Below are 6,998 nucleotides of genomic sequence, written 5' to 3'. Positions count from 1 at the left end.
AGCAGAGGTGAGGCTGACTCAAGGATCAAGGTGATGTAGTGCGATGTTGAGGCACGTTTGAGTCGGAATCAGAGTTGGAGAGAGTTGGGGATCAGTGTTCGTCCACCTGAACTGGGAGCAAGGTTGGATCAACCTCAGTGCTGGGCGAATTTGGATACGTCAGGTACGGCTGAAATGTGGCAGCGGGGTCCAGGCCCAGACAGTATCGCTGTGGTGAGACTCACGACCTAGTGCCGGGGGCAACTCGGTGTCTGGACAATTTAAACACTGGCCCAGGTGGACTGAAAAGGTGAGGCATTGGGACCAGAGGCAAGGGTTGGGCCAGTTCTGCTCGCTGCCCTGCAATGCTTTCTCCACTCTCTGTAGGGAACTGAGGCTCAGGCTGTGAGCTGCTCCGTCGGCACTGGGCTTCGTGCCTGCGAGCTTTGTGATAAATTGCCCCGCTGTGTGATGAACTGAGGATGAGGCTAGTTTTGGCTGCTTCAGGCTTCGTGTCTATGGAAGACCGTGTAAGGAATCTGGAGCAGCCCCTGGATGACCTTCGACTCATAAGGGAGAATGAGGCAGTCATAGATGAGAGCTACAGGGAGATAGTCACACGTGGGCTGTCGGAAGCAGGTTGTTGGGTGACAGTCAGAGGGGGGGAAAGCGAAGGTGAGCAGATGGGTAGTGCAGAGCACCCCTGTAGCCATTCTCCTGAATAATAAGTTTACTGTCCTGGATACTGTTGGCGGGGACGACCGACCAGGTGTGAGCCACGGTGGCAGGGCCTCCGGCACTGAGTCTGACCCTGTGGTGCAGAAGGGTGGGACGGAGAAGAGGAGAGCTGTCGTCATTGGAGACTCTATAGTCAGGGGAGCAGACAGGAGATTTTGTGGACGTGAGAAGGATACCCGCATGATTTGTTGCCTCCCGGGCGCCAGGGTCCGGGATGTCTCTGACTGGGTGCACGACGTCTTGGTACGAGAGGGAAAGCAACCAGAAGTCGTGATACATGTTGGGACCAATGACATAGGCAGGAAGAGGGATGAGGTCCTGAAGTGTGAGTTTCGGGAACTAGGCAGAAGGCTGAAGAACAGGACCTCAAGGGTGGCGTTCTCAGGATTGCTGCCAGTGCTACGTGACAGTGATGGTAAGAATTGGAGGAGATGGCAGTTGAATGCGTGGCTGAGGAGTTGGTGCAGGGAGCAGGGTTTTAGATTTTTGGATCATTGAGATCTCTTCTGGGGAAGGTGGGACCTGTACAGATTGGATGGCTTGCACCTGAACTCGAGGGGGAGCAATATCCTTGCAGGTAGGTTTGTTAGCATGGTTCAGGAGGGTTTAAACTAATTTGCGAGGGGGATGGGATCCAGAGTGATAGAGCAGTGAAAGAAGTGCATGGAGTAAAGCCAGATCTAACATATAGAGAGGCTTTGAGTAAAGAGAAACAGAATAAACGGTGTAAAGACAGTAAGGTAGAAGGGCTGAAATGTGTGTACCTCAATGCAAGAAGCATCAGGAGCAAAGGTGATGAACTGAGAGCTTGGATACATAGATGGAATTATGATGTAGTGGCCATTACAGAGACTTGGCTGGCACCAGGGCAGGAATGGATTCTCAATATTCCTGGATTTCAGTGCTTTAAAAGGGATAGAGAGGGCAGTAAAGGGGAGGAGGGGTGGCATTACTGGTCAGGGATACTATTACAGCTACAGAAAGGCTGGGTGATGTAGCAGGATCCTCTTTTGAGTCAGTATGGGTGGAAGTCAGGAACAGGAAGGGAGCAGTTACTCTATTGGGGGTATTCTATAGGCCTCCTGGTAGCAGCAGAGATACAGAGGAGCAGATTGGGAGGCAGATTTTGGAACGGTGCAAAAGTAACAGGGTTGTTATCATGGGTGACTTTAACTTCCCTAATATTGATTGGCACCTGATTAGTTCCAAGGGTTTAGATGGGGCAGAGTTTGTTAAGTGTGTCCAGGACGGATTCCTGTCACAGTATGTGGACAGGCTGACTAGGGGGAATGCCATACTAGATCTAGTACTAGGTAATGAACCGGGTCAGGTCACAGATCTCTCAGTGGGTGAGCATCTGGGGGACAGTGACCACTGCTCCCTGGCCTTTAGCAATATCATGGAAAAGGATAGAATCAGAGAGGACAGGAAAATTTTTAATTGAGAAAGGGCAAATTATGCGGCTATAAGGCTAGAACTTGCGGGTGTGAATTGGGATGATGTTTTTGCAGGGAAATGTACTATGGACATGTGGTGAGGTTTAGAGATCTCTTGCAGGATGTTAGGGATAAATTTGTCCTGGTGAGGAAGATAAAGAACGATAGGGTGAAGGAACCATGGTGACAATTGAGGTGGAAAATCTAGTCAGGTGGAAGAAGGCAGCATACATGAAGTTTAGGAAGCAAGGATCAGATGGGTCTATTGAGGAATATAGGGAAGCAAGAAAGGAGCTTAAGAAGGGGCTGAGAAGAGCAAGAAGGGGGCATGAGAAGGCCTTGGTGAGTAGGGTAAAGGAAAACCCCAAAGCATTCTTCAATTATGTGAAGAAAAAAAGGATGACAGGAGTGAAGGTAGGACCGATTAGAGATAAAGGTGGGAAGATGTGCCTGGAGGCTGTGGAAGTGAGCGAGGTCCTCAGTGAATACTTCTCTTCGGTATTCACCAATGAGAGGGAACTTGATGGTGGTGAGGACAATATGAGTGAGGTTGATGTTCTGGAGCATGTTGATATTAAGGGAGAGAAGGTGTTGGAGTTGTTAAAATACATTGGGACGGATAAGTCCCCGGGCCCTGATGGAATATTCCCCAGGCTGCTCCATGAGGCGAGGGAAGAGATTGCTGAGCATCTGGCTAGGATCTTTATGTCCTCGTTGTCCACGGGAATGGTATCGGAGGATTGGAGAGAGGCGAATGTTGTCCCCTTGTTTAAAAAAGGTAGTAGGGATAGTCCAGGTAATTATAGAGCAGTGAGCCTTATGACTGTGGTGGGAAAGCTGTTGGAAAAGATTCTTAGAGATAGGATCTCTGGGCATTTAGAGAATCATGGTCTGATCAGGGACAGTCAGCATGGCTTTGTGAACGGCAGATCGTGTCTAACAAGCCTGATAGAGTTCTTTGTGGAGGTGACCAGGCATATAGATGAGGGTAGTGCAGTGGATGTGATCTATATGGATTTTAGTAAGGTATTTGACAAGGTTCCACACGGTAGGCTTATTCAGAAAGTCAGAAGGCATGGGTTCCCGGGAGGTTTGGCCAGGTGGATTCAGAATTGGCTTTCCTGCAGAAGGCAGAGGGTCATGGTGGAGGGAGTACATTCAGATTGGAGGATTGTGACTAGTGGTGTCCAACAAGGATCTGTTCTGGGACCTTTACTTTTCATAATTTTTATTGACAACCTGGATGTGGGGGTAGAAGGGGGAGTTGGCAAGTTTGCAGACGACACAAAGGTCGGTGGTGTTGTAGATAGTGTAGAGGATTGTCGAAGATTGCAGAGAGATATTGATAGGATGCAGAAGTGGGCTGGGAAGTGGCAGATGGAGTTCAACCCGGAGAAGTGTGAGGTACTTTGGAAGGACAAACTCCAAGGCAGAGTACAAAGTAAATGGCAGGATACTTGGTAGTGTGGAGGAGCAGAGGGATCTGGGGGTACATGTCCACAGATCCCTGAAAGTTGCCTCACAGATGGAATAGGGTAGTTAAGAAAGCTTATAGGGTGTTAGCTTTCACAAGTCGAGAGATAGAGTTTAAGAGTTGTGATGTAATGATGCAGCTCTATAAAACTCTGGTTAGGCCACACTTGGAGTACTGTGTCCAGTTCTGGTCGCCTCACTATAGGAAGGATGTGGAAGCATTGGAAAGAGTACAGAGGAGATTTACCAGGATGCTGTCTGGTTTAGAGAGTGTGCATTATGATCAGAGATTAAGGGAGCTAGGGCTTTACTCTTTGGAGAGAAGGAGGATGAGAGGAGACATGATAGAGGTGTACAAGATATTAAGAGGAATAGATAGAGTGGATAGCCAGCGCCTCTTCCCCAGGGCACCACTGCTCAATACAAGAGGACATGGCTTTAAGGTAAGGGGTGGGAAGTTCAAGGGGGATATTAGAGGAAGGTTTTTTACTCAGAGAGTGGCTGGTGCGTGGAATGCACTGCCTGAGTCAGTAGTGGAGGCAGATACACTAGTGAAGTTTAAGAGACTACTAGACAGGTTAACGGAGGAATTTAAGGTGGGGGCTTATATGGGAGGCAGGATTTGAGGGTCGGCACAACATTGTGGGCCGAAGGGCCTGTACTGTGCTGTACTATTCTATGTTCTATATCTTCTACATGACTCACTTTCACTCTGAATACTGCTACTTGCTCCTACTGCATGAACGATTTGCACTTTCTCTCTCTCTCTCTCTCTCTCTCTTTCTGCATTGTGTGTTGTTCTTTTTTTAATTGGGTTCTTTCGGCTTTCTTGTTTCATAGCTGTCTGTAGAAAGATGAATCTCAGGATTGCATACTGAATACATATTCTGATAATAAATGGACCTTGAATCTTTTGAATCTTTGAACTTTTGGATCCCCTCTGCTTGGAGTAGTGAGAAATGGTCATATCCCAGATAGTGAGCATCCTGAATGATGGAGGTATTGTCTCTTGAAAATGTGCTCGATGCTGGGGTCAATATGTGGCAAGTTATACATACACACACTACAAAAGTGCCAGGCGAGACTATCTCTAAGAAGAAAACATCTATTGATCATCTGTTGGCAATCAATGGTTGCTGATTCCCACTGACATTGTCCAGAAACTCATCTGGACCAGTGACATAAATACAGTGGTGACTGGAGCAGAGCAGAGAGTGGACTTTCACCCAGTAGCACTCACATCTGCTGATCTACTATGATGAAATGCTTTGAGAGGTTGGTCATGGCCAGAATCAATTCTTGCTTAAGCAGAGACCTGAATCTACTGCAGTCTGCCTATCGCCACAGTAGGTCTACAGTGGATGCAACCTCACTGACTCTCCACTCGGCCTCGGACCAGCTGGACAATAGCAATACCTGTGTCAGACCTCTGCTTATTGAGTTGAGCACAGCATTCAACACCGTCAGACCATCACTACTAATCAACAAGCCCCAAAACTTGGGCCTCTGTACCTCCCTCTGCAACTGGACTTCCTCACTGCTAAACCACAGTCCTGTGCAGATCGGAAATAACTTCTCCTCTTCGCTGCCGATCAGCACCTGCACACTTCATGGATGCTTCTTTTGTGCTCTGCTCAACTCTGTCTACACCCACGACTGTGTGGCTTGGCACAGCTCAAACACTATCTATAAATTCACTGATGACACAACTATTGTTGGCAGCATTTCAGATGTTGACGAGGAAGTATATAGGAATGAGATAGACCATTTGCTTGAGTGCTGCTGCTGCAACAACCTTGCACTCAATGTCAGTAAGACAAAGCAATTGATTGTGGATTTCAGGAAGGGCCACACACCAGTCCTCATCAAGGGATTGGCGGTGGAAACAATAAGCAGTTTCAGGTTCCTGGATGTCAAGATCTCTGACGAACTATCCTGGGTCCAACATATTGATGCAATTACAAAGAAGGTACAACAATGGTTATAGTTCGTTAGGAATTTGAGGAAGCTTGGTGTATACCAGAGACACTTGCAAATTTCTACAGGTGTGTCCTGGACAGCATTCTAACGGATTGTATCAATATCTGGTATTGAGAGCCCACCGAGCAGGATCAGAAAAAGCTGCAGAAAGTTTTAAACTCAGTCACTCCATCATGGGCACCAGCCCCCCAGCATCCAGGACTTCTTCAAAATGTGATGCCTCAAAACGGTGGCACCCACTGTTAAGGATGCCCATCACTCCGGAAGAGCTCTCTTCCCTTTGCTCCCACCAAGGAGGAGGTTCAGGAGCGTGAAGACACACACTCAGTGTTTTAGGAACAGCCTCCTCCCCTCCACCATCAGAATTCTGAATGGACAATGAACCCATGAACAGCCCCTTGGTGTTCTTTCCCCCTTGTGCTGCATTACCTAATTAATTTTATATATATATCTAAGTTTATACGGTGATACAGTGGATTCGGATTAATTGGGCCATTGGTTAATTGGGACAGCCACTTATTTGGGACAGCTCTTAAAGAATAGAAGCTAATTGAGAATATAGCCGGGATTCCCTTTCTTTATTTGGGACACTCTACCACTTAATTGGGACTGGAGACCGGTGCTGAATATTTCCTAACTTCTGTCAGTCGTTTGCACTCATGGTCATTAGGCACTATACCATCCTTAGAGCAATCGGCATTTAAATACCATCAGTAATGTGCATTTGTCTTCAAAAAGCAGTGCTTTTTGTCATTGATAAATAGTATAAAATAAACAGTAAAGCTGTTAAGATCGCTGTGGTTTCACGCACTCAGACTTGCAGATGCCAGAAAAGACCAGAAGAGAAAATGAAACAATTTCAGAACTTCAGCAAGTTAGTAACTATGAAGAATTGGAAGGTATTGACAATTATCTTCAATAGTCATAAGCATTGTATCAATCAGCCATGATAAAATGGTGGAGCAGACTCGATGGGGCAAATGGCCTAATTCTTCTCTTACATCTTATGGTCTTCTGGTCTTATTATCTGCACTAGGTTTCTGTGCTAATTTTGTTAATTTACGAACAACCTAAAGAAGATGGCAACGTGCACTGGATGAATTTCTCCATCAATAACTATTAGGAGATAACAGATAGTTTTATAACACTGTAGTGCTATTGATGATGTTCTAATCTGTTCTGTATTCCATTTAATTACGTAAGTTGTGACTCCATTAAATGTCGGTTTGTCTTTTTTATTGCTTTTTAACTATTTTCATGAAACCTTGGCTAGTTGAGGCAGCCATTTAATTGGGCAGTCAGCACATTTTACACACCACAGTTCCTGAGGAAATGCTGGATTGCGTAGAGAGAGACCAGGAGATTAAAAGAAGCAAAAGGGAACAGTTGGCA

This window comes from Mobula birostris, chromosome 4 (assembly GCF_030028105.1).
Source record: "Mobula birostris isolate sMobBir1 chromosome 4, sMobBir1.hap1, whole genome shotgun sequence".
NCBI lineage: Eukaryota > Metazoa > Chordata > Chondrichthyes > Myliobatiformes > Myliobatidae > Mobula > Mobula birostris.
Note: the sequence above shows the minus strand (reverse complement) of the source record.